This window comes from Electrophorus electricus, chromosome 18 (genome assembly GCF_041902795.1).
Source record: "Electrophorus electricus isolate QZ-2024a chromosome 18, ASM4190279v1, whole genome shotgun sequence".
NCBI classification, from domain to species: domain Eukaryota; kingdom Metazoa; phylum Chordata; class Actinopteri; order Gymnotiformes; family Gymnotidae; genus Electrophorus; species Electrophorus electricus.
In genome coordinates, this window is record NC_137514.1 from 8,179,274 (window position 1) to 8,188,105 (window position 8,832).

Sequence of the window (8,832 nt, forward strand, 5' to 3'; positions counted from 1 at the left end):
TGTGTGTGTGTGTATGTATGTTGGTGTAGAAACATGCCTTTATTAGGGGTTTGAAATATGCTTTTAAACTAAATTGGCTTGGCATGTCTAAGTGCTGAATAAAGTTCTCAGGTTAGCAAACTTGGTATGGTATAGTTACGTAATAAAAATCATGAATGGAAGTGAATCTCCCATTACACAGAAAAACACAGGCCATTATCCTGTGTCAGTGCTCACTGGAGATAGCAAACGTCATTCAGTTTATTCTCCTGTTATACTTATAAATTATAAACTCAGTGTTTTTTTTCCCGCGGCTTGGAAACTGCTGCCAAAGTTTTTCACTTGCAGAGAATTCCGATCACAGTGTGTACAAGGTCACCTTTCCTGTAAGCAGGAGGCAATTCTCCCTCAATCAAATGTAATCCTCTTCAAAACTGCAGAACCAAATTTCAGCACAGATAGGACATGAACGTAAGAAGATAGGGCATGAATGTAAGGAGATTAAAGATTCGAAAATGTAGATTAATTTTTGGGCATAAACGATGATGCTGAGGTATGGAGAATTCAATACGATCTTCTGCTTCGTATTTAAAATCATCTCATATTATGTCATATTCTATTCTCTAGCCATATAATGTTGGTTACATAACCACAACGCATTTTTGAACTATTTTCCTTAAACTATGTCATGGAGCCTGTTTGCTCCAGACTCTAAGATCGCCTTGCTTCTCTCACCTCGCTTTATCTCAGAGCCGGTAGCCGAAAGCGAGGCTCATCTGCCAGCCTTGTGGCGTGAAGAACACTGGGCCGGACAGGCTGCTGACTCCAGGACTGTTCAAACCCCAATATGCAAAGACCTCAGTCTGACTGATTGAGTCCTTTGGACAGCTACGGAGAGAAGGCCTGATTCAACAGAGATGGGCCGGAAGCTTCCAGAACACTCGAGCCAATGGGCTGAGCACGCTGGGGACAGTGACAGGACCATGGGAGCAATGACTCAGTGACTCTTCCAGCATTGAACGCAGAATTGAACCCACCGCAGTCGAAAGTGGCATTACTGCATTACGTAACTAGGGAAGAAAGGGAAACTTAAACACATGACTTAAATAAATAACATCACATTTCGAGCTGAGCTAAATAATTATGAAGCCCTTAATATTATTATATGCGGGCCATACAACCAGAGTGTCATAAAGGGAAACCCTTCCCTAAGCATCCATGATCTTTTACCACATGGGTGAGCATGGCTTTTCACGGGGGGTACATTCATGAATATCTATATTACCAAGACATTCGATCTAAAATGCAAAGGCAAAAAAAAAAAACAAAACATCTCCAAGGACATTTCTGAGGTATTTGCTGTCTCTCTCGCATGTCCACACACTCATTATTTCTAAAAAGGATGTCCCCAGCTAAGGGCGTGCACAACACATGCTGCCTCTCAATATCACCACATGCGAAAATGAAGCCCAGTGCTTCGGGAACATGATATAAGAATATATCATGTTCCCAAAGCACTGGGCTTCATTTTCATATTCTTACTTCTTTCATTTTTTTATGAATACACTAGTGGGTTTTTTTCTTCTTATTTATTGTGGCCATGCAGGGTTTTTCTTTTTTGTGCGACTCTATAATACTATACTATAACCAGGCCCAAGTAAGGTACATAAATTCATTAAAAGCCCATCTTAGGGTTGCTGCTCCTGAAGGTGTGTCGCGCAGGTCTGAAATCAGATCTTTCCTCTATAGATGATGCTACAGTGGATATTGGCCATTCCTGACCTGGAGAGACCCCACCACTGTAGAGTGTGACCTTGTCCTTTGCAAACACCACCTTTTTAGCTACCAGGACAGAAGATTAGCTGAGTTATTGAACCAGGCATGCTAATGGAAAGAGCACAGAAAACGCTAACCCGTTCCAGACCTCTGGGACTTTACCTCTCCCTCCTGAGCTGGCCGGAACGTCTGGCAAAGTACGGACGAGATAAAGAGCCGAGGAAGCACTGAGCATACAATTTGCAAATGAATTAATTTCTTCGTGAGATGCGGGGCCAAGGCATGTGTCCCACGTCTCTTCATCCTCCAAGCAATCCAGCAAGAACACTGAACACCCAGCAGCTGCGTCTTGCAAGCTAGGACAGAGCAACAACAAGGACCACCTGGGGACGCCAAGGACTGGTTGAGAAAGAATACCTTACAAAACGCGACACTGGTCTGAAATCTCTGGTTGTGCTCGTATTAGAATTCACGTATGTAATGGGATGTTTTCACAAATTCAGTTCCACTTCTCTGCGTTGCATTCTTTTATACTCCAGTATATTTCCTTATACAAAGCCATTTTAATTTATTTGCAGACACATCTCATAGCAATCTTTGTGAAGAATAGCAAAGCTTTAAAATTAAATATTGGACTCTTCTATCATTCAAAACCATTCTGAATTATAGATATTCCCCACCAGAGAAACAAGTCACCATTTGGTTTATCTGTTTGCAGAAAAAAAAAAAGAACTCGGTAATTATTTATCAAAGTGGCAACGGAGAACGCACGCACGCACGCACGAGCGAACGCCCCTTCAGTGAGCAGGAGGTGCCTTTAATAAAATGTGATCAGACTTTTATTTATTCCACCTGTCACAGGAGAGGATGAGGCCTCAGAATACTCAGCCACAGAGTGAATCAATATCCAATTACCAGGTGCACATCAGCGACCAGGCAGGCAACACCGGCAGTGCACAGATTAGGGGAGCGGCCAACGTGGCCTCCCCCTTTCAGGGCTCCGTAAGGCTTATTTCTTAACCTGGCATTTGCATGCTGCCCCTGTAAGGCTGGCCTGAGAGGGCCATGTGTCCTGTCTGCAGCCTTCGTTCGTTCGGTCACCGCTTCCAGAGGCAGATTTGTTGGGCTGTCACTCAGCGGTGAGATTTGCCGTCCGTCGCTCAGCCTTAGCTGCACTCGATTCTGCGCCGCCGACCTGTAATGATAGCATCACAGCAAAAAGGGCCCAGTGGTAGCGTGTCTTATGGATTTCTCTCAGTTCTGATCGGCTACTGATTTGGGAAGGAAATTTTCTATGATGCGTGTTCAGTCTTCATGGCAAATTGAAACGAGATGCACCGATATCCACCCCTTGGCATGCTTTCATGGTCACGGGAGTACTTACAGGAGTATTTCAGAGCTTCCTTTACACATTTTTACCAAGAGAAAAATAACCTCCTATATTCCTTCAGCATCACTACTACAGGAACAGAGCAGGCACTGCAAATTCGGTTGGGTTCTGTCTTTGTTTTTGTTTTTACCCACCGAACATGGACTGTGAGCTGCTGTTCCATTTTCCACAATTATGGAGGAGCAAGGGACCGTGGCCCCAGCTAATGGCGTCAGGGTGGAAGACGAAGCCTGAACGCACAGCTTTCGCCAGGCCAAGACGGGTGCCGGTGCGGTTCCACTGTTACTGCTCCACCAGAGTAAGGCCCGGCAGTGGTCCAGAGTTCTGGAGGCACGCACCAGCCTACCCTGGGTATTTCAGGGTTGGCTAAATGGTCTTTAGAAATGTGCATGCCCAGCTGTGCTGGAGAGAAGAGCACCTTAGAAAAGGGCCAAGGGAGGCGGTGAATGAATCACTGCTGCGAATGGCTCGTCTGCCGTGGGCAGCTTCCTCTCTCTCTCTCTCTCTCTCTCTCTCTCTCTCTCTCTCTCTCTCTCTCTCTCTCTCTCTCTCTCTCTCTCTCTCTCTCTCTCTCTCTCTCTCTCTCTCTCTCTCTCTCTCTCTCTCTCTCTCTCTCTCTCTCTCTCTCTCAAATCAAGTGTACCACTTAGGGTAAGCCAAGAATTAAAACATGGTTCAAGTATGCACATGCCCATTTAGCTGGTCACGAAACTCATGTTTAGCTAAACCTGTTAAAAACAGTTCCATTTTGACATGGCTATTTATAGGCACAGGAGCATTGTTCTGAAGAGAACAAATCCTGCCTGAAAGGTAACACACTGTATCCAAAACTACCTTCTGACCTACTTTACTTGGCGAGAGTGAGGCTCAGCCCAGCTTTGTGCCTGGTATATATAGACAAGAGGCTCTACCGGGTGAACATTATTTTTGCATGTACAAGGAAATATACCGACCCACATACCTGCCCATGTTTTCCAACGAGGAGGGCATCATCTGAGGCTGGCCCGTATGTGTATGCACGTGTCTGTATATGTAAATATAAATGTGCTGAAATATGTATGTGTGTGTGTGTGTGTGTGTGTGTGTGCAGATGAGAAAATGCATATGTTCATGCATACATGTATATGCATATGTGTCTGTATTGTCTGTATGTGTGAATATAATTGTGCTCAAATGTGTGTGTGTGTGTGTGTGTGTGTGTGTGTGTGTGTGTGTGTGTGTGTGTGTGTGTGTGTGTGTGTGAGTAAGAGTGAAGGCTGGCACCTGCTGCCCCAGTTTTCCTGACTAAAGCAGGCCTGTATCAGAGACACTGCAGTCTCCCAGTTGGTCTGGGCCTTGCCCAGGTGCTGAAGGAAATAGAAAGCAGAGATACAACGATGCGTTAAAGCAAACCATAACTGAGAGGGCTGCAACAGCAATTACCTCTGCAAATACTGGGTTTATTTGCTGCTTAATCTTACTGCTTTCAACTTCTAAGTTAATTCTGTTAGGTGGACGCGGGAAGACTCTTCGTAGCATTGCTACGTAGAAGCGCATACGACATTATGAACACGAATATAATCCGCATTATGCGAATTACAAAATCTTCGGCATATAGTCTCGCAAAATCAATTACAATTCTACATTTTCCCCCAGGGGTTCCGCGATAAACCCTGCAAATCGAGCGCATTAAGTGAGAATATGAAAGTGAAGCGCACTCGCGCGTAATGGCGCGTAACAAGTGGTTCCACATGTCGCGGGCGGCCAATTAGCCCGAAGGAGTTTCGGGCCGCTATGGCAGATTTGCCGTGAATCTGCATTAAATTAGCGTGCGCATCGTTACTGGCCCATTGCTTCTCCACCCCGTGCGAAGGAACGTAAGCAAGGCTGACAAGATAGCTTGTGCGTTTCCAGCCTCGCCCGCAGCTAAGCTGTGCATCTAAGCGCTAACTACACCGCGCGGCCTTTCATGGAAATGAAAAGCTTACGCTGTCTGCCACCTATCCGTCATGCACAAGGGACGCCGTTTTCGCACTGGAATATTAGTTGCTCAGTCACTGGAGCTTTTCAAACACGACGATGTGAATTTCCTGGGGATCTTGAAATAAGATGAAAGCTTGAAATACTGACCCGGCAGACTGAGTCTGTAAACATCGATGTTTGCCGTAAGCCGCAACTCCAAGTTCCTGCAGAAAAATCCCTGCGGCGTATTTGCGAATCTTTATTTGTCAATGAGCTATTATTGTAATACGAAACCTGAACTGCTGTCTTCGCCGTCTACACTAAAACACCTGTTTCTTGTACAGTGTTCTATAGGCGGAGTGCATAGAGACTTTAATTTCCCCTCCACGGTTCCTGCAAGTTGCCACTGCCGCCTGAAAGACGTGTGAAGTTGCTCTCTGCCCCTTTTCCAAGGATAAAGCTGGATACAGTCATTTTTAGAAGGGTCCATCGATCAAGACCCAAAAGTGAACCAGATATGGACTGGGTCATTCTTCTCCTTGTCATGCTATAAGAGAGAGGAAGCTCGAACATAAATCTTTGGCTTGTTTGCTAGAGGGACCTTAACCCACGATCCTGCCATAATTCCCAAGCAAAATCATTGCCTTGTTTTCCGAGACTCTAATCAATAACTTGCTGTGCATTATTATTTGAATACAAAGTGACAGTGGCTTAGTTCTTAGGCTTAGTTCTGAGCTGTGCTGAGCTGGGTAATAGGACTAACGGAACTATAAGCCAGTGAATAAGAATGCATGTAAATACAGATGCACAATCTCAAATCCACACAAAGAACCAGCACACAAGTACACCCACGTAATCTGCAAACCCCCCACTAGTTGCTAATTCAAGCCCATGTACAAGCCTATTCAAGCCTATGTACAATCCACTCACCCACCTGCGTGCGCACACACGATCCCAAACCCCACCCACCTGCGTGCGCACACACGATCCCAAACCCCACCCACCTGTAGGCCCTCTGTGCCCAGCCCCTCCCCTCGTGATTGATGAATATAGCAGATGGCACATAAATTTCCCAAGGTGCTCCTTGGCCCATCTGTCATGTCCGAGCCCCCGCCTCCCTCGTTACCACCACAACGGAGGTGCAGCTAAACGCATCCCATTAGGATTACCGTTCGTTTGACCTCAGCGAGCGCAGTAATGGCATGGGGGTGGAGGTAGGGGGAAGCGTGAAGAGCCTGCTGATATACAGATCACTACAGGCAGCGGCAAGGTCGTGCCTCCTCTCCAGAGTGGACCAGCGTCCCCGTTTGCAAATCTAATCGCTCGTCCCGAGTCTGTTGTCCTCATTAAGACAGCCTCTGTAGACGCAAGCGGTGTGTGTGTGTGTGTGTGTGTGTGTGTTTGTGTGTGTGCATGTCAGGCTCCCATCACTGGTTAAAGGGTAATAAGCACCATGAGCCGCCCCTCCATTTCACAGTAAATTACTGCACTTCAAACTGTAATGATGTGATGATGAAGGACACACTCAGGTCAGTACTGAAGGACTGTTTTACAGGTCGGTGCAGAGAAGAGCTTTTTAAAAAACATCACCTGCTCATCAGAATGATCTTCCTAATACAACATACAGGACACTTTATGTAGTTTGGGTTATTTATTTGGCGATTCGGTTGGTTGTTTTGATTACTTCGCGCTGCAACCCCACACTCTTCCTCTTGTTTACTGGACACAGGAACACTGCGTTTGTATTTCACGGTGTATAAATCCTCTCCCTACCCCATTTGCTCTAACTTCTACAGCTGATATCCAAAGCATTGCTTGGCATTATTATTTGACTTCCATCACCTCCCACGTAAATACCATTCACACACACACACACACACACACACACACACACACACACACACACACACACACACACGCATGCACGCACACACAAAGTACCAGCTCCAGCTTGACTACACAGAACACACTTACTCTGATGCACTGGGAGCTTCCATCATGTAACGACAAGCTCGGGAGTAGCATTGGACGCAATCAGAATGGAGGTGTGCGAACACTGATTGGCCTTGTCCATGAGCTCTCTCTCCACCACAGTATGTGAGTGGGGTGGGGCGGCAGAAAATTCCGCTCAGAGTCTCCGTTCCCCACTCCTCGCTCCCTCCTCCGCTCCAGCTCCGCTCCAGAGTCTCCGTTCCCCACCCCTCGCTCCCTCCTCCGCTCCAGCTCCGCTCCAGAGTCTCCGTTCCCCACTCCTCGCTCCCTCCTCTGCTCCAGCTCCGCTCCAGAGTCTCCGTTCCCCACCCCTCGCTCCCTCCTCCGCTCCAGCTCCGCTCCAGAGTCTCCGTTCCCCACCCCTCGCTCCCTCCTCCGCTCCAGCTCCGCTCCAGAGTCTCCGTTCCCCACCCCTCGCTCCCTCCTCCGCTCCAGCTCCGCTCCAGAGTCTCCGTTCCCCACCCCTCGCTCCCTCCTCCGCTCCAGCTCCGCTCCAGAGTCTCCGTTCCCCACCCCTCGCTCCCTCCTCCGCTCCAGCTCCGCTCCAGAGTCTCCGTTCCCCACCCCTCGCTCCCCGATCGAGCCGATAAGAAAAAAAATGTTTCTGTTTGAATATGCATTTTGTTTATCCGAGATAAAAGCATCACATTAAGAAAGGTGTCATGCTTTACTGAACTGAAGGAAAACAAGCAGACTGCTCGTGAAAAAGTTTTTTTCATCTGAAATTACTTTCACAACACCACCACAATATTCTTTATCCTACTATGCATCATGCATAGAAAACTATATCATGTTTATGAGACGTGTCTTTGTGTTAGTCCTTTGTCATCACCATTAAGAGTTTTAATTATACACTTGTACTTTTGATCATTTTCATACAGACTGTGTAAATACTGAAAGAACTCCGGGCGTGTACAGAGCAGTTCCTCTATGGGCTGTTGTTATGTGTTGCACTGGAGTGGTACCTGAGTGATCTTGGAGCAAGAGTCAGCACCAACACTACACCAACACCAACACCAACTGTATGAAAGCCTACTGCTCGCTCTGGGCGATATTGCACTGCTCCTTTCATTCTCCCCCACCCTCTTGCCCTGCACACAGATTCTGCTCCCCATGTGGCCAGGAGGAAGATACCCCTGCATGAGTCAGCACACTCAGGCTTCCCCTAATCCATCCACCCTGCATCCAACAGCTGCAGGCTTCTGAACCATGATCAGCACAGGAGGCTAAAGGGTTTCAGGTAGGTTGTTTGTTGGATTGTTTATCTGTTTATTTATTTTCTCCCCTGGTTTGTTTTTTCTCTCCTCTATCTCTCTCTACGGTTTCAGGACTTCACAGTGGGGAAGTGAGGGGAAAGATGAAGGGCACAGGAAATCAAAAGTAAACAAAGAAATAAAGAGAACGTGAGAGAACGTCACGTGGGAGAATGGCACACGGGCGAATGTCACGCAGCACAACTTTACCTGGACAAGTTCATACCAACGCCCACAGGCCTAACTGTGCTCATTTGTAGCAAATAAAACATGCATCTTTATCATTTTTATAATTATAAAGAATTATCAAAGACCTTCTATGAATATGTGAGTGTATTGATAAAATCTACAATTATCATCAGCATTAAATGTACCATATAGTTAGAAGAAATACAGTGGAGCTTTTCAGAAGCAGAAGAAAGCTGGTGTGCGAGACTTTGAATCCATATGGAAGTAAACATCACAATGCTTACTATAATAAGTACATACAGTGAAACATAT

At 46.5% G+C, this 8,832-nt stretch overlaps 1 long non-coding RNA gene across 1 annotated transcript; it reads right to left on the reverse strand.

Annotated features, from left to right (window-relative positions):
* Positions 1 to 2,312: 2,312 nt before the first annotated feature.
* Positions 2,313 to 5,494, reverse strand: LOC145652089 (uncharacterized). The gene is made up of 3 exons (XR_014118304.1): positions 5,255 to 5,494; positions 4,107 to 4,491; positions 2,313 to 2,950 (listed from the first exon to the last, which is right to left on the reverse strand). It is a non-coding gene; the product is annotated as an uncharacterized LOC145652089 (long non-coding RNA).
* Positions 5,495 to 8,832: the final 3,338 nt, after the last annotated feature.